The 19,510-nt window shown below is 36.0% G+C and overlaps 1 long non-coding RNA gene across 1 annotated transcript; it reads left to right on the top strand.

The window, feature by feature from the left end:
- Positions 1 to 329: 329 nt before the first annotated feature.
- On the top strand, positions 330 to 3,396 carry LOC131076565 (uncharacterized). Its single transcript, XR_009113393.2, has 4 exons — positions 330 to 457; positions 619 to 751; positions 919 to 1,040; positions 3,185 to 3,396. It is a non-coding gene; the product is annotated as an uncharacterized LOC131076565 (long non-coding RNA).
- The last annotated feature ends 16,114 nt before the right edge of the window (positions 3,397 to 19,510 follow it).

A 19,510-nucleotide genomic window follows, 5' to 3' on the forward strand; every position in this document is an offset into this window, starting at 1 on the left:
TGATTATAATCTTATCTAAGGTGAACACATTTCTAAAAATTAGATTAGAAAAATTATTTTTAGAATAATATGACATATTTTAAGTATTTAAAATAGTTTCTAACTTGATCTGCAAGAGAACATATATCATATTTTAATTATAAAATAGTTTGACTTACAAATACACCAAAACATTTAAATTTTATGGTAAAAAAATTCAAAATTTGTTTTTTAAAAACAAAACAAAACAAATTAAGATGCACAATTTAAAAAAAAACAAAAAAGCAAATTTTACCGTTTAAAAAAAGGGATTTGTTATGCCAATAGACGCGCCAAACAATAAATATCACCTAAGTGGGATTTTGTTGAAGACGACATTTAAAGTTATACAGGGTAAACCAGGTTCTCATTTGCAGAGATTTAAAACAGGAGGAGTTGTTGCCTTCATATGATGATATTCAACCAATTGAAGCTCAAGGTAATTCAGAACCATCTCATCTTTGATTCTATATATGTTCTTCTTTCAATAATTTTAACATGGTAACCATTTCTTTTTATTTGAATTTCATTCAGTCAGGGTTATGGGATCTCAGTTTCCTTTTTTTTTTTCTTCTTTGGACTATTGAATGAATAAACCAGGTCCTCGTTTTCACAGTCTCTCAATTTTGGTATAGAGGGAAGGCAAGGATGAAGCGAAAGAAAGCGGCCTTGCAAAGATTATCAGAGGAGTCACTGTCTTCATACGATGATATTCAACCACTTGAAGCTCAAGGTAATTCAGCTCATCTCCTTTCAGACTCTATATATGTTCTTTTTTCAATAATTTTAACATGGTAAACATTTCTTTCTATTTTAATTTCACTCAGTCAGGGTTATGGGATCTCTGTTTCCGTTTTTTCAATGTATTTTTTAATGAACAAACCATGTCCTTGTTTTTAGAGTCTCCCAATTTTGGTATAGAGGGAAGGCGAGGATGAAGTGAATGCAGGTGGCCTTGCAAAGATTATTAGAGGACTGGTCGTTGCCTTCATACGATGATATTCAACTACTTGAAACTCAAGGTAGTTCAACTCTATTCTCTATATATGTTCTTTTTTGAATAATTTTAACATGGTAAACATTTTATTTTATTTTTTAATTTCACTCCGTCGGGGTTATGGGATCTTAGTTTCTTTTTTTTTTCTGTGGATTTTTTAATGAATAAGCTTCTAAATTCCAACACATTCTTACCCTGAAGCTCGCTGAATTTGAAATTTGATCTTACCCATAACAACATCCTTGGACCACAACCCGAAACATATAATCCTTCATATAAATTATAGATCTCATTTTTCTTTAATTGAGCCAATTAATCATTATGATTTGAATATTTGGTGACGAAATATATGCGATTGTACAGATCAAATTTGAATCTATTCTACAACCATTGCACTAGTACCTCCCTACCTATCTCGTAGGCATTCTATTGCAAACCTCCAAGCGTGTAGGGAAGCCCCTTTTGCCAAATATGCAAAGGTGAGGCTCATGGACCTTTTATACTTTGCAGGGTTGGAGTTATTCTTCCTTAAATTTGGAGTATTTTTGGGGTTGTTCAGATTACTTGTGAGATTGGTGTGTATTACCTGTCTCTCAAGCATTCTATTGCGAACCCCCAAGTGTGTAGGGAAGCCCCTTTTGCCACATATGCAGAGGAACCTTTTATAGTTTGTAGGGTTGGAGTTATTTTTCCTGCAATTTGAACTTGGAGTATTCCTCGAGTTGTTCATATTGCTTGTGAGACTGGTGTGTATTACCTGTCCCGTAGGCATTCTATTGTGAACTCCCAAGTGCGCGGGGAAGCGTCTTTTACCACATATGCAGAGGTGAGGTTCATGGGCCTTTTATAGTTTGCAGTGTTGTAGTTATTCTTCCTGCGATATGGAGTATTATTGGGGTTGCTCAGATTTTTTGTGAGATTGGTGTTTATTAACTAGAGTTCCAAACTGGAGTGGAAATCTAGCGAGTAGAAGGCAGGGTAATAACCTGGATAAGTGTAAGAAACATTGGGCATGCATTTTAAATCTGTCCTCAACATATCAAAATCAAAATCTATCTAAAGTTTTTCGAATTTTGAACCTAGGTCACGTTCTTATAATAAAATAACATTTAAACGAGATTGCATGATCAGGTTGCTATATATTCTTTACAACATTCAATCTGTTCTTGTCCAAAATTTATCTGATGCCTAATTTGGATGGTTAAAATTTAAAGCAATGCAAAATTATTTGTTGTTATACTAGAAATAACATTTATACATGTTCACAGAGTTAAGTGATTGTAAATTTTGTAGCAGAACAAGTGAAGATGGTTGAGTCCTTTAAGAAGAATCGCGCACTACAGAGTTGCATGTGGTGGTATGCTCAACTTTTTCTCATTTTAACTGATAATTGGGGAATTTTTAATGGCTAATATTGTTTAGTTGTCTAGTTTTTATAAAGAAAACTTCCAAAACGTATTTGTCAACTGAAAATAGGGTTTACCCCAATTCCTATCCATTTAATATCCACTAAAACTTGCATAAACTATATTGAATCTAAAGAAAATTAGAAAATATTTTAAAATTCTCTCCACAATTTTTATAAATTGTAAAAGATTTTATGAGAATGGGGAATTTTTTCTAATTGATTTTGTGAACGTTAGCTAGTTGTAAAATGTATGGTTCTTATTGATTTGTAATTGATTTCTAAGCTCGTTGCAAAATGTATGTTTCTTATTTTCCCATTGCTAAATACATACAAGTGCCATGTGTCTAAAGTCATTTCCATCTTGCATCATTGTTCTTGTTAACCAATGAAGTTAGACTCTCTTACATCTAGAACCATAACTTAATCTGTTTTGATTAATCACTATTTACAGTAATAAATCAGGGTAGTTAGATATGTTCTCAACATAACAATATGTTTAATATCAGATATTTTATTGCCTGGGGTATTTTTTTTTTTTTTTCCTTTTTAGTTGTGATGGGTTGATTGCTACATGTAACCACCACACATCTAAAGTCATTTACCTAGTGGACCATTGCGACCATTTCTATATATGTATATCATGAACTACTAGAACCATAACTTGATTTGTCTTGATAAATCAAAATTTACTGTAATAAATTAGAGAAATTATATGTATTCTTAGCATAACGAGTTCTTCAATACCGGATATTTTGTTGCAGGGAATTTTTTCATTTTTCCTTTTTGGTTTTGCTGGCTTCTTCATTTACTCAACTCATCACCAATATTTGTCTCCTTGGGATGTGGTAAGTAGTAATCTATTTTGCTTTGCAGTTTGAAATAGGTGGATATTGATGTTTGAGAGGCAAGTCTTAGAACACGCCTGCCATACATAATGTCCTTTGGCTACATCAAACTTGTATAATCATGATTATTATCCAAAGGTTAAATTCATTATTTAATAAGTAATTTTCTTTCTTCATAGTATAGCCCCAATTTAGTTCCCATTTTTTGAATGCCACAAAATCATGACTTATTAATTTTTTTTTCTTACTAGCTTTAGTACATATTTTATGCATATCTTTGTGTAAACAATTTTGTAAAGTGCATTTTGATTCCAACTCTTGGTTACATGCCTTAATATTTCTAAAGTTGTGCTTAATGGTATTGCACTAGGATTTAAACTTTTTTTTTTTTTTCCTTTAAAGAAGTAGGCTTTGGGGGCTAGTCCTTGGTTAAGGTGGTAGCATACTCCCTCTCTAAGGTAATAACATTTCTTGCAATGTTGGTGCCATTATTTGTGTGCCTCTTGAGCTTGTGGTTTTTACTCATGTGATATGTATAATTTACTTGTTGTTTACTATTGTGGCACATCCCTATGATGGGACTTTCTTTCCCATTTCTACTTTTTTTCTTCTTTCCCTTCTATAGGATCATATAACATCTACTCATTCTAGTTTTGTTTCTAAAACTAAAATAGGGGAGGAATCTTCCTTCATTGACATGAGTGCAATGATGTGTCAAAATGTTTGGCTGCTGGTTCTTTTCTCCTATTAGGATTTTTTTATCCCTATTTCATTGAATGTTTTTAACATTTTTTGGCCCAAGATACTAATGATTTGATTGACATCCAATGACATTTGCATAGCTAAATGTTGGAAATACAAAAAATCTAATATTACAATATTTTCTATGTTTTTGTAACTTGCATTTTTAAGGAATTTGGAGGGGAATTGGCCTTTGAAACTTTTAGTGGTTACTAAAGAGGAGAGTTGTTGGCTTCCCTCGACATGTGACAAGGAGTTGTATGGCATTGTTCAAGTCCATATACAACAAAAGCACTATATTTTATGGAGAAAGATTGTCATTACATAGACCATGAGACTCTCCAATTCATATAGACACAATGGAATTTTTGTAACGATCAACATTAAAGGTGGTCTACCTACCTCTAGGATATTTCATCTCAATATTCACCCCAAAAGGGGATCATTAAAAAAATTGCAGATTATTTGAGTTGACACTCCCAATCACAACTCTAAAAGTAGTGTTAGACACTCATGGATGCTAGACAGTAGATTCGCCTCAATTATAAGATACTAATCTTGGTTTTGTTGACATCTACGCAAGATAATAGATGATAGGTAGGTTACTTGTCACAAATTGCAAGACTAAATCCTTTGTGACATGGGGCACATATGTGTCCCTATTGAGGAACAGAAAACAATGACTTGGGAAGCACAATACAACTATACAACTATGTTGCAAGACACTTTGGAAGAGAGAAGACAATCGCTTTACTCATGATGTCATCTTGTATGCTCAGTCTTGCACAAGTTGTGTTGTTGCAAAGCCTACAAATTAAAAAAAGGATTTTATGCACCTCTTACAAAACCTGACAAGTCTTGGTACTTTGTCTCCATGGATTTCATGTTATGCCTTTCTATGACCAAACATGGTCATGATTGTGTTTATGCGGTGGTTGATAGATTCTCAAAACTAATCATCGTGTAGCTTATGAGAAAGGGGTTTTTGCAAAAGACATTAAGTAACAAGATTTTGTTTGAGAATGTTTGGGTCCATATTGGTCTATTCTAGGCTATTATTTTTGATAGGGATAGAAGGTTCTTCAACAAACTCTAGCTAGCAATATGGGCCATGATGCACACCAAGTTGATGAAGTCAATTTCATTTCATCTTTAGGTAGATGAATAATAAATATGCTAAGGTGGTGAATTGCATTGATCATTCACATTTTGTGGATGTATCATTCAAAACATCACTCCACATGTGATGAGAGTTTGTGCTATGTTCAACATGTTATTAAATTTTGTACTGGACAGGGGCTACTCAACTCATTAATTAACACACACCAAAAAAACACACATTTATTTTGAAATTGACTTCCTTGAATCCGAATTACAATCTGATTTTTTTTTTCTTTCAATCTATTGCAAACAGACTGAAACAATGTGTCTAGTATAGGATATGATCTAAAAATAGTGGATAAAAAATGCCTAAACATTATATTTGCCTAAAATAAATACGTCTTACATGCAATTCTTTAATTGGACATTTTAAAGCAAAATAACACAAATCTGAGTGAATAATCATAGATTGTGCCCTCTAAAGATTGTTAGAAGTATGGTTGTCGTTGCACCAAAAGTTTGACTTGTTAATGTTCGATACAATCACTAGACTTATAGAATCCACAGGAGGTGGTTAAGCCATGTTACAAACCTGAGCGCTATGTTGCACAACACAATGAGACCAAGGGTGCACACCTTGCAACAATCCTCCCCTAGCACAAGTGAGGGGGTTTGAACCTGTGACCCAGGCTTTGATACCACTTGTTAGAAGTACGGTTGTCGTTGCACCAAAAGATCGACTTGTTAATGCCCGATACAACCACTAGACTTATAGAATCCACAGGAGGCGCTTAATCCCGTTGGTGTTGGAAATAAGCCACACCCGGACCGACGATGGACTAGCCCAAGAGGGGCTAGTAGCTCAGTGGTAGAGCACTCCAGCAGCGTATGGAAGGTCCTAGGTTCGAGTCCTAGCTGGTCCATGTCTCAACATGGTATCGGAGCCAGGTCCAGGCTAGGAGCCCCAAGCACACGAGAGGTGTGGCTTAAGGGGGGGTGTTGGTGTTGGAAATAAGCCACACCCGGATCGACAATGGACTGGTCCAAGAGGGGCCAGTAGCTCAGTGGTAGAGCACTCCTGCAGCGTATGGAAGGTCCTAGGTTCGAGTCCTAGCTGGTCCATGTCTCAACAAATCCATGTCACAAACCCAAGCGCTGTGCTATACAACACAAGGAGACCAAGGGAACACACCTTGCAACAAAGATAGTTTCTAAATCTCCAATAAAAGTTTATCCTAAACATAGTGATTGGCTTTCTTCTAAAACATGATACATCTAATTAATAAATAAATCCTTAAATTTCGTTTCTTAAAAATATTCTTAGACTACTGCAGAAGTAATGCATAAAACATAATCTTCTTTTATTGAATGCACCAGAAGTTTCAATAAATTATAGAATGGAGTAAAATGTCTTTGTCAACAATTGTTGTCATTTTCACCTACATGTCATTTTCTGCAGCAACTGAGATATCCTTATTAGGAATAGTTTGACTTCATCAACATTAATAGTTCATATTCATTAACTTTTGTTGTTTGACATCAAATTTTCCTACATTCTCCCTTTTGACTTCAAATCCCTATATTTGCAACTTGTCTTCAAACCTAAATGTGTTATCTTTCCTAGCTCTTTAGTCCTAAAATTTGCCTATTACTCTTTTGAATCTGAATTTCAACTTTCTTCTCTTGTACCAACTTTCTTACATGATGGTGCTTTAGTTCGATATGTTTTTCCCTTGCATGAAAAATTGAAGTTTTCCTTAACTATATTTCTCCACCATTGCCACAAAATATCACAGTAGGATTTTTTTTTCTCCTAGATCCTCCAAAAATCTTTTCAACTAATTTGCTTATGTACATGTTGCTGTTAATGCAACATGTTTTGCCTCTCTATCTAATAATCCCACTTTATTCTGTGCATTTGAACTCCATGTAGGCAATCTACTTCCTAGTGTAAAACAATATCTAGATTGTTGGCATGATTGGCATAACTGATGCAGATGAAGAATGGTGATTGAACCGGTAAAGGACTGTTTGTGATGACATTGTGATGAAGAGATTGAGATTGCATGATCGGATGACTTTGATCAGTTATTTGTGTTGTCATTGATGGAAATTGATGTTTAGTATGTTGTATTTTGTCATCTAAGTCTTTTTGGTCTACCGGAAATGCCTTCGGTATTATAGACAATGGACTGGGAATTAGGACCTTAACTAGTAAATGAGGAATGTTTTGATTTGATCTGGTGATTGGTGATGATTGAAGTGTCGTGGTTTGGAATGTGAGCTTGTATCATTGTAATATGTATCTGACCAGAACCACATAATGTTTTGGTTATCAGAAATCATGTTTATGATTTCTGTTGTATTTTTGCTAGGGTTTAAGGACCGGTAAAGAATTTTTTTAACCAGTAATGTTTTTTGGTTTGGCGGTGATCTACATAAAGTTCAAATGTTGGTGATGACATGGCACAAACCGTGTGAAGTGTTTGAAAGATGTTTTGGCGCGTTTGGAGAGCGAATTTCTTGGGAATATGCAAAGTGCTTAGCAGAGTGTTCTAGGGGTTTGACTTTGTATCAGATCGAGATTCGATGATCATTCAACGGTTGTAATTGATTTGTAATTGATTGTAATGATCCATATGATGATCAATGATGATCTGTAATGAATTGTAAAAGATCTGTGATGATCTATGTTGTAAGTCTTAGGGTTTTGTAACTAACTAAGTTGAAAAGGTTATTTATGTCGGTACAGTTGATGTTTGTTGTGTCAGTGGTTTTGAGAAAAGTGTGAAGCCGAACCAGAGTATGAGATCTGCCAGAGAGTAGCAGATTTGGAGCTTAATTGGATCTGATCAAGCAAGCAGTACATTGGAGCTTAATTGGATCTGATCAAGCAAGCAGTTAAGTGTTGTACCCAGATCATCCACTGTTGTTCTCTAACAATTGCAGCAATCAAAATCTCTTAACCGGGTAGGTCCTAACAGACTTTACATTGTAAATCCCTTAACCGGGTAGCTCAATATCTAAGTGTTAAATCCTCTTACGAGGTTGATCCTAACAGGTCAAAGCTCCTAACAGGGTTCATCATCTAAATCCCTTAACCGGGTGACTCCTAACAGGGAATCATTGTAAGCTTCTAACTGGGCTAGGCTCCTAACAAGGCGCATTCTGAAAAAGTGCACAATCTTTGTGGGTACTAATTCCCACCGTGGTTGTTCCCTATTTGGGTTTCCACGTGAAAAACATGGTGTTCATATGGTGAATGTTTTTATGTGCCATTATGTTTTACTTTCAGTCTATGCATATTGATGAACACTTAATGAGCTGTTCTGATAAACTGGTTTAACAATTGGTTATTAGTGATTACCGGTAATGGTAAAGAGTTTATTACTGGTTTATGTTTGATTTGAAGAAGTTTTATAAGTTCAAGTTTTAAGTTTGAAATTATTGTTAATATTGATTCACCCCCCTCTTAGTATTAACCGGATCCTCTAATATTATCAATTGGTATCAGAGCATTGGTCCTCTGTGTGCAGAAAGCTTAACAGCTTGAGGGAAAGATCCTGAAGAAAGATGATGAAGGAGGGTCCCAAGTTTACCAAGGACAACTACCAGATATGGAAAGGCCAGATGAAGATATAAATTAAAGGATTGGGTGCTCAGTATTGGAATCATGTGATGAACAAGTATGTTGCTCCTACTACCAGCCCCTTGACACCGGATGAGCTTAAAGAACAACAAGAAAACATTCAAGCCTTGGAAGCAATTGTAAGTACTTTATCTAATTCTGAGTATATAGATGTTTATGGATTAGAAATTGCATTTGAGGTATGGGAGAAATCAGAATTGATTTATGGAGGAGATGAACATGTTCAAAGAGCAAAAGAAGAAAGTTTAAGAGGCAAATTTGATGACATGAAAATGGCTGATGGTGAGAACATTGCACAATATGGTCAAAGGATTAAAGAAGTTGTAGGTGGCATTAAGAGTGTTGGAGGTAAGATTGATGATGATATTGTTATTAGTAAAATGCTTAGAACTTTCCTACCACAGTGTGCTATTAGAGTTTCTGCAATTCAAAAACTGAGATCTATCTCTAAAGATAAAGTCACCGTTGATTCTCTTATTGGAAAGCTGATTGCGTTTGAGTTAAACAAATTTGATAATAGTGTTTCAAAACCGTCTGAATCTGCTTTTAAAGCTTTTGTAACCGGTACATCTGTTAGGAAAGGAAAGGATATTTGTTATAATCGTGACCGCAGGTCTAGTCATGGCAATAGCAGAGGTGAGGATGATAATGAAGATCATCTAATGGAACTTGAGGCACTATTGGCTAAAAGATTTCCTAGAGGCATCGGTAAGTATAAAGGTAAATTACCCTTGAAGTGTTTTTCCTGCAATAAGATTGGACACATTGCTGCAAATTGTTCTAATGGTGATAGAAAAGAAAAGTTCAGGAAATTCAAAGGAAAAGGACATAAACATTGCTATGTTGCAGTTGATGAAGGAGTAAATAATGAAGAATCAGAAGATGATGACAATGAGGAGATAGTGTTTGTTGTTGTGAAGGAAGATCCGACTAATGAAAAGGCATTGGTGTCTCACATGGATAGCAGTGATGAATGGATAATAGATAGTGGTTGCTCACATCACATGACCGGTGATAGAAACAAGTTCTTATACCTTGAAGAATTTGATGGCGGTGTGGTAAGATTTGGTAACAACACACCCTGCATGGTTAAAGGTAAATGAACTATTTCATTAAATGGAAAAGGAAATGCAAATGATGTCTTAATCCATAACATTTTGAGTGTTGGTCAATTAAATGATAAGGGATATCTTCTAGAATTTAAAAAGTGGAGTGTGCAGGATTCTTGGAAGTAATGGAGAATTGATTGCTACTGGAAAGAAGACAAGAGGTAATCTATTTCATCTGAATACTAATGTGAATAGTTGTTTGGTGGAAAAGATTGAAGACAATTGGTTGCACAAGAGATTTTGTCATGTTAATTTTGACAATTTGATAAAGGTTAGTAAATCAAGTATTGTGAGAGGTTTGCCCCAGCTTGTTAAACCGGATAATGTGTTATGTAAAGACTATTAGATGGGTAAGATGACTTATGTATCTTTCAAGAGTAAGTCTTTCTCTTCAAAAAATATTCTTGATTTGGTTCATATTGATCTTTGTGGTCCTATGAGGACTAAGAGTTGTTTTGGTGATAGATATTTCATGATTTTCATTGACGATTTTTCCAAGATGATGTGGGTAACTTTTCTAAGAGAAAATTTAGAGACATTTAGTAAATTCAAAGCATTCAAAGCTTTAGTTGAGAAAGAAACCAAGAAGAATTTGAAATGTTTAAGATCTGACTAGGGTGGAGAATTTACTTCTGATGAATTTGTGAAGTTTTGTGATGAACATGGAATCAAGAGGCAGATGTCAGCTCCTAGAACTCCACAACAAAATGGGATAGCATAGAGGATGAATAGATCAATTGTTGAAGCTGCTAGAACCATGTTGATTCAAGGTGAAGTATCGAAAATATTTTGGAGAGAAGCAATTAGCATTGTTGTTTACACTTTGAACCGGGTACTTGTCAAGAGAGGTAACAACAAAACACCTTATGAGTTATGACATGGCAAGACTCCTACCATAAGTTACTTCAAATTTTTTGGGAGTAGATGTTTCATTAAACGTGATGATTGCACTGGAAAGTTTGATGCAAAGTGTGATGAAGGTATTTTTCTTGGTTACTCTACAAAGAGTAAGGCTTTGAAATGTTATAACAAGAGAACCAAAAAGATCATTGAGAGTGCTAATGTGAAGGTAGATGAACTCTCTAAGAAATCTGATGAGACCACCAGATTTGAACCTGAGAAAGATGAAGATAAACTTGTTTTTATTGAACCAGAGGTATAAAAGAATGATGAACAAAACAATGCAGAAATAGGTGCTCAACCGGTAAATGAAGAGAGTTATGAAGAAGATGAAGAACGTGAAGCAGAAGACACAACATCGGAACCGGTAATACCAAGGTATGTCAGACTGAATCATTTAGAAGAAAGAATTATAGGAGATAAAAATGCTGGTGTACAAACAAGAAGGAAAATCAGAGAAAACTCCTGTCTGATTTCAACTATTGAGCCTAAAACAGTAAGAGAGGCATTGAAGGATGATGATTGTATTAATGCCATGAATGAGGAACTGGATCAGATAGAGAAGAACAAAACATGGACACTTGTTCCCAGATCGGAAGACAAGAATGTGATTGGCACTAAATGGGTCTTTAGAAACAAGTTGAATGAAGAAGGCAAGGTTGTGAGGAATAAAGCAAGGTTGGTATGCAAAGGCTATGCACAAGAAGAAGGAGAAGACTATGGAGAAACCTTTGCACCGGTGGCGAGATTGGAAGGAGTAAGAATGTTACTTGCTTATGCTGCATTTAAAGGATTTAAGGTCTACCAGATGGATGTTAAATCTACTTTTCTTAATGGTTTCCTTGAGGAAGATGTGTACATAGAACAACTAGATGGATTTTCTTTAACTGAAGATAAAGATATGGTTTGCAAGTTACATAAGGCACTGTATGGATTGAAGAAGGCATCGAGGGCATGGTTTGAAAGATTGCATGCACACCTAATCAAGATAGGATTCCAACGTACCAGTGAAGACAATAACATATATCTTAAGACTGATGGAGACAGAGTGTTGATAGCTGAAGTATTTGTAGATGATATAATTTTTGGAGGTGATGATGATTTATGTATGGCATTTGTTGAGGAGATGAAGAAATAATTTCAGATGTCTCTTATTGGTGAGATTAAGTTTTTCATTGGGTTGTAGGTCCATCAATTGGATGGTATTTATTTGTTAGAGTATGTAAAGGAGGTGTCAAAAACATTTGGCATGGAGGATTGTAAACCTGTTGGTACTCCGATGGTGACAGGTTGTAAATTGTCTAAACAAGATGATTCACCCTCTGTTGATGAAAAAAAATACAGGTCCATGATTGGTAAGTTGCATTATGTTGTTCATAGTAGGCCTGATATTGCACATGCTGTTGGTTTGGTTGCTAGATTTCAGAAGGATCCCAAGGATACTCACTTGGTAGCGGTGAAAAGGATATTCCGGTACTTGAAAGGCACAATAGATTATAGTTTATGGTATCCTTATAAAAATGATTTTTCTTTGGAAGTGTTTACTGATGCAGTTTGGGTAGGCAATGTTGATGATTGGAAAAGCACTACCGGTGGATCTTTTCTTCTTGGAGGTAGATTGGTTGCTTGGACAAGTAAGAAGAAAACATGTGTATCACAGTCAACAACAGAGGCAAAGTATGTTGCAACATCAATGAATTGTATGCAGACAATATGGATGAGACATGCATTAAAAGGTTTTGAACTTGATATGTCTGAACCGGTAACTATTTATTGTGACAATACAAGTGCTACTAATATTTCAAAAAATCCTGTGTTACATGCAAGGACAAAGCACATAGAATTGAAATATCACTTTCTAAGGGAGAGAGTATAGGAAAAACAAGTCAGAATGGAGTATGTGACAAGCAAAGAGAAGCTTGCAGATATTTTCGTAAAACCATTGCCGAAGACTACCTTTGAGTACCTCAGAGGTAAATTAGGGGTCATACCCCTACATAAGAAGAACTAAGATGCAAGAGATGCATCAATCCAATGGGCTTACTGAATATTTTTCATAGAGGATTGATGAAATGGTGGGTACTCCGCAAGGAGAGCAGCTTTGATGAGATTTGATGACTGGCGATGCATATGCACCTTGGCATTGCTATCAAAGGGGGAGAAGAAATATATTAGCCTAAGGAAGAGACGATGTGTAATAGAAAGGGGGAGAAGAAATGAAGATTCAATTCCAGGTGAAGAAGAAAAGAGGACTGACAAAAGAGTGAAGTACAACAAAATTGATGATAGACTTATAAAGCACTGAGGGGGGGGGGGGGGGAGGTGAATCAGTGACAGCAAAAACAATACCACTTGAAACACAGACTGGTAAAGATTGTTAACCAACTTACTAAATATTATGCATGCAATCCAAAATGATATTAAAGCATCCACAACAAGTAAAACATCCACTATAACACAAGTGCTTATACGTGGAAAACCCAATTGGGAAAAACCACAGTGAGATGGGACTCACAAGTTAACTATCTGCAGTAATAGGTAGCTGACCGGTTAAGGTCTACAAGAAGAAAAGAGGACCGACAAAAGAGTGAAGTACAACAGAACTGATAATAGACTTATAAAGCATTGAGAGGGGGGGGTGAATCAGTGACAGCAAAAACAATACCACTTGAAACACAGTCTGGTAAAGATTGTTAACCAACTTACTAAATATTATGCATGCAATCCAAAATGATATTAAAGCATCCACAACAAGTAAAACATCCACTATAACACAAGTGCTTATACGTGGAAAACCCAACTGGGAAAAACCACGGTGAGATGGGACTCACAAGTTAACTATCTGCAGTAATAGGTAGCTGATCGGTTAAGGTCTACAAAAGTGCTCTGCTAGGAGTGGATCCTGTTAAAGATCCCAAAGCCCTGTTAGGAGCTATACCCTGTTAAAGGTAGTACCTTGTTAGGAGTAATCTTGGTAGAGGATTTCAAACCCAAACTAATGGATCACCTGGTTAGAGGATTTGTACAATGAAGCTTGTTAGAGCTTACCTGGTGATGCAGGAGCATCTAGTTTTTAATGCATTTTCAAAATTTTGCTGTGATAGTCTATATTTTGGATTAGTGTTTGAATAATGGACTACTTAGAGGTCCACATGTGTGTTTGATAGTCATTTGAAGGGTGATTGTCACCTAGGTTGTTTGTTTTCTCAAATTTGGCTTTTGAGCCCTTGTAAGCCTAAAATGGCACAAATTTGCATTATGATGTAAAACGTTTTGTAAAGCCTCATTAGGCATTTAGGCATGTCATTTTGATGTTAGGGAGTCATCCTAGGAGGTTTAGTACGAGTATAAATGTATGAAAGACAAAAATGCACATTTGAGCAAAAGTTGTCATTGTCGCTTGACAACTTTTTGCAACTTTTTGAGCAATTTTGCATTTTTGAGCAAATCGGTGGTTAGGCAACCAATGAAGAGTTGGTTATGACCAAAATGGCATATAAAATGCTCTGAGAATGATTGTACATGGGTTGGAATATCTTTGAGCAGGTTTGAATAGAATTTGAAGACAATTTCCAGATGTTACCTTGTATTTTCTCATTTTTGGAGCAGCAGTCCGTACATAATGGATTGACCTTGCTACTGTTATTTCATGGTAGTTTAGTGTATGATATTTTATTGCTCAGGTTGTGTTTGTATCTTTCCTTGGTGCAATTTTGAAGTGTGTTTGTAAATTATCTCTTATTGTACTGCTCTCGGTCTGAGCAAGGGTTCAAGAGCCCAGTCATGGTTCCAACTTGAAATCCCTTGAGTTTTGCTCAATGACCCTTGGGATTCAAGTCATGGAACCCTTGTACAATGTAAATACTTATTGCAATAGCCTGGAAGTTGTTTGGAAGCAACTTGCCATCATTTCCTAGGCGAGCTCTGTCATAGCCCGGTTAGGAAAATGATTGAAAATGTTGTATTTGCTTGCAGGGATGAACAGTTGTGAATGTGCCAAGTGTTTGGCATGGAAGTGTGATGCAGGACAGAGTCTCATCGAAGAGGTGGAGGTGTGATAGGGTGCAGAAACCATTAAAACCTTTTGAGGAAGATTGCTAACTCAAAACCCCTCAAAAGTGCCATTTTTTGGGATCCGTACTAGTACGGACAAACTAGTTTGCCTACCCTAGTGGATTCAAAAGTTTGTCCAAAAGGGTACTCAGATCACCAAAGGTGTTGGAAGGTTCTTTGAGAGATTTTTGAGTAATTGCCCAAAAACCGGTAAGGTAGGGCTAATTGGGGCTCTAGGGCTACTAGGCCTAGAAAATAGGAGAAAGAGGGAGTGATGAGAAAATGGTGAAAAACCAGTTGAAGAACCATTTGATTGGAATTGAAACACCTATAAAACACCCCCTAAATCCCCTGCAAGTATAGGTTGGAGAGTTGGATAGTTTAATGGTTGGATTTACCCTTGTGAATCTCAATCATGCTTGAAGCAACTAAAGAGCACAAATTGACAGGGAGCACTCCAAGAGAGTTTGAGTGTTTGACTTGTTAATAGACAAGTGAAGAGTGATAGGAGCCCACTAAAACATCATTCAACTACGTATTGAGCAAGGTGTGACTCTCTTTGAGAACCCCTCCCCATCACCCGGTTAGGGGATTTGACTGTTGTAGTGGTTAGAAAACAATAGGTGGTGTGATCTAGAAGTAGCACATCTTGCTTGCATAGATCCTCTTCTGCTTACTCAAAACTGCATCACTGACATACTCTGCAACGCCTTCAGTAAATCGCAACAACTTAACACTTCTATCTTGCATCATAAAAATAGTTCATCATAATGTCATTATATAGACATTAGATTTCATGTTGGCTCAGGAATCACATCACAATTTCTTAGGTGCAGTGTATTTGGACAACCTAACATAACACATCACAAATTGCCGCCAAATCTGTCGGTTAGGGATAACTCATCACGATTGGTGATAACTCATCACACAATCAGTGAAACCGGTTGGAACACCGATACCAGTTAAGAGTTAACCTCTTCCAACTCATAGACCGATTGTCCTCCAATTTCTTCCTTGTTGATCTTCACTAAATCTCCAAGCTGGTGTCATGCCATTCCTGCATATACCGGTTGTCTACATATACCGGTTGTCTACATATACTGGTTAGACACCCTCAAAACCGATTGAACTTCTTTATGCATATAATACCGGTTTTGCAATACAAAGACTTAGGACTAATATCGGTTTGTCATAACTAAGATAACTATGACAATGTGAACATATGTGTGTGTATACATGTGCCATCAATGACAACACATGAAGTCATCCATTACAATCATTATCAAGCCAACAATCTCCCCCTTTGGCATTGATGGCAACACTTAGAAAATTTTACAACTTTACAACTAAGTGTGCTTACAAAAATTGTACAAACATATTTCTACTCCCCCTTAACAATACATACAAAATTTTCACAACACATACATATTTCTACTCCCCCTTTGACAACAATGTCAAATTGAAAAGTAAATACATATATTATATCAAAAGTTGCATCAAAAACTACATATACAAAAATATAGGAGTTTTATCAAGGAGTGTTCACTGCAATTTTCAAGAAAATGTCACTGAAAATGATCTTCATCTGAGTAAAATCATTATCCCATGTTTCCAATAATGTTTCAGTGATCTCAATGGTTGTCATAACTTGTGCAATGAATTCTTCCATTGCATCCACTGTGCTCATCTCTGGAGTCGCCAAAACTGCTTCTACATCCTTGTATGCTCGTTGTAGGATGTCCACTTTAGGTCTCAACTGGTTCTTTAGTTCTTTCAAGGATCGGAGTCTATTAGCCTATCCATAATCATAAATATCTAACTGATTTTGCAAATCATCAATTGATTTGCCAAATGCTAAGGCTGAATCCTATAAAGGTATGTAGGCAATACATATCCTTTCCAGTTCTTGTTCTGTCTCTTCTCGCCTCTTCTTCAAATCAGGATAGAAAAATGAAACGTTAGATGTATAGGCCAATATCCTTCCTCCAGTTTCAATAGAAGTCTTCAAAAGATCTTTATTTAGGGATAAAGCAATCTTCCTTGTATCAATATCTTTCATTATTTGCTCTCCTCTTTTCCTTCTGTAATTCTTCTCAGCTAAAGTCTGAGCAACTTCTTCAAGAGACTTCAGTTGGTCAGAAGCATCAGCAACCAACTAGCCAAGCTTACCGATAGGAGTTGACAAATTCCTAGTGTCAGTCTCTGGTAGAAGACTTGACAAAATTTCAACGACGGTTTGAATTGTTTTTGCTTCTTTCCTCTGCTCTTTCAATCTTTTCTTTTGTGCTCTAGATTGCATCACTGTAGCAATCTCCATGAGTTCAAATGCACTCATATTATCTACATTTATAGGCCCTTTGATGCCTATTGAGTCATCCTCATCATCAATTTGCTGCTTTACCTTTTCTTTTTCCTTTTCATCTGCTATCTTCTCCTTTGTTTTCTCTTTCTCTTCCTCCTTTCTCTGTTCAGTTTCCTTCACTTCAACCTCTTTCTTAGGTTTATCTTTCTCTATTTTTACCTTTGTTTGTTTCTCCTGTGTATTTGTTGTAACCGGTGGCAGTTGATTTTCCACTTGGTGTTCTTTTTCTGGTGGTGGATGAATATCCACACTAGGTTGAATGATCGGTGCTTCAGCTGCTTCTTGTGTAATAGTAATGACCGGTTGTTGTAAAGGTTCCATAATTGGTTCAATGATATTACCAGTTGTATCAATAGTGTCCTAGATTTCATTAGTATCATCTACAAAGATAATTAGTAGAGAAGTAGTGTCATCCTTATGCTTAATAGGATAGAGAATATCTGGTGTAACAATTTCTTCTTCATCTAACTCCAATTGAGCTCCAATCTTTGTTTGATCAGTTTTATGAGACTTCATTTGCTCATGCATCCTTTGAACATTTCTAGCTATCTGATGAGTTTCAACTTCAACAGATTGAACCTTTCCACTCAATAACTTCAATCTTCTTGCCTTAGAATGAAACTATCCTTTGAAATTATCAAGTAATGCTAATAATTCATCTCTAGGTAATTCAGGAAAATATTGAATGAAAATTCTATCAATAATTTCTTGATCTTGTTCAACAACCATTTTCCACTTATTTGAAAGAATAGAATACAAAGAATCAGAAATATCCTTTTCAATATCTTGAGGTAACTGATTGTATTGACACAAGTGGTTGATTACCTCTTGAACAATTTGTTGCTTCTGATCATCATCAAATGAATCAAAACATTCTTTCACATTATCAAACCTATTCCTCCCTAATGTTTTTACAGTTCTCTCAAAATTAGTCATAGGTTTGTAAGATAAAGCATTAATAGGAATACTTTGCTTTGAAGTGTCTCCTACTAGTTTGGCTTTCTTACCAGTTGCTTTCCTTTGGCTACTCTTCAGTGTCAGTATCCTTAGATTCTGCTTGAAGAATGAGTTGCCTACCTCTCTTCTTCATTGCAGTTTGTTTCTTAGCATATACTTCGGGTGCCGGTTCATTTTTGACTTGAACGCTTCTTGTCACCCTTGTACCGATGGTCACTGAAGGTGATTTCTCAACTTTCTTCTTCTTTTCTTTGGTAGTACTGGGTTCAGCAGGTGCATTTTTTTTCTCGTAAGTTCCCATTTTTTTCTTCGTCTTATCCTTGGGAGATGCCAAAAGGTTGTTGGCATATTCGATTAATAAGTCATAGTTGACTTCATAACTCATTTCTTCCATCTCATCTTCTTTGGGTTCTACGGCCTCCATAAGACAAAAGTTTGTGGTGACTGTGAAACAGATGTCTTTTGCAAAGTGTTTCACCACATCTCCAGGTAGCCTCAACCTCATGCTCATCTTCTTTTGGAACTCATTAAAATATCTGTTCATAGCAGCAAAAAATGTGTTCTTTACAACCTTAATGCTGTTCTTGATTTGAGCTGTTACTGATACGTCCTTTGACCATTGAATGTCACCAATTCCCGGTAGGAAGTTTTGAAAATAGAATAGACCAATCAACAACTGACCATATTTGAACATTTGACTACTGTCTTTCTTAATTGATTGCAGGTTCAACATCAATTGACTCCTTATTGCCTCGCATAAGTCATAATCTGCATTCTCAACAATCATCCTGTAAGCTGCATGCATGGCAACAGATGGCACACTGTTCATCCTACTGGAATAAAATATCCTATAACCAATGACCATAGTTGCAAGTCTAACTGTTGGGTCTTTAATGTTGTTGACTGAAAACACACGACTGTCAGAGGTGGTCTGAGTTAGTGCAATCATAGTCTCTTTTGAAATTTTCCTCAGCTTTGGAACTTCACTGGTTTGCCAAAAACCAGTCACTGCATGAATTGCTTCCTTCGTGATTGTATGTGACCTGTCAAGATACATATTTTCTCCATGCACACGACTAAGAATTATCCTAACATGCTCTTCTTCAAAATCTTCAAGGAAATATGTCGCATTATGAAAACCTTTTTTCATAAACCCTAATGAACTCGGGTTGGATTTTCCCGCTTTTATCTCACAAAGATTTGAGTTGAGAATAAATTGATAGTGATCCTAAATCCTCAATTTTACAGTCAATATAACTAGATAAATCACCTTTGATCATAACACTACCAGGAACTTGAGACAATGCATTATATGATACTGTTTTGTCTAATTCCATAGACTCCATAGGTTCAACAGTAATCACAAGTCT

The sequence above is a fragment of the Cryptomeria japonica genome, chromosome 10 (genome assembly GCF_030272615.1).
Source record: "Cryptomeria japonica chromosome 10, Sugi_1.0, whole genome shotgun sequence".
Lineage (NCBI taxonomy): Eukaryota > Viridiplantae > Streptophyta > Pinopsida > Cupressales > Cupressaceae > Cryptomeria > Cryptomeria japonica.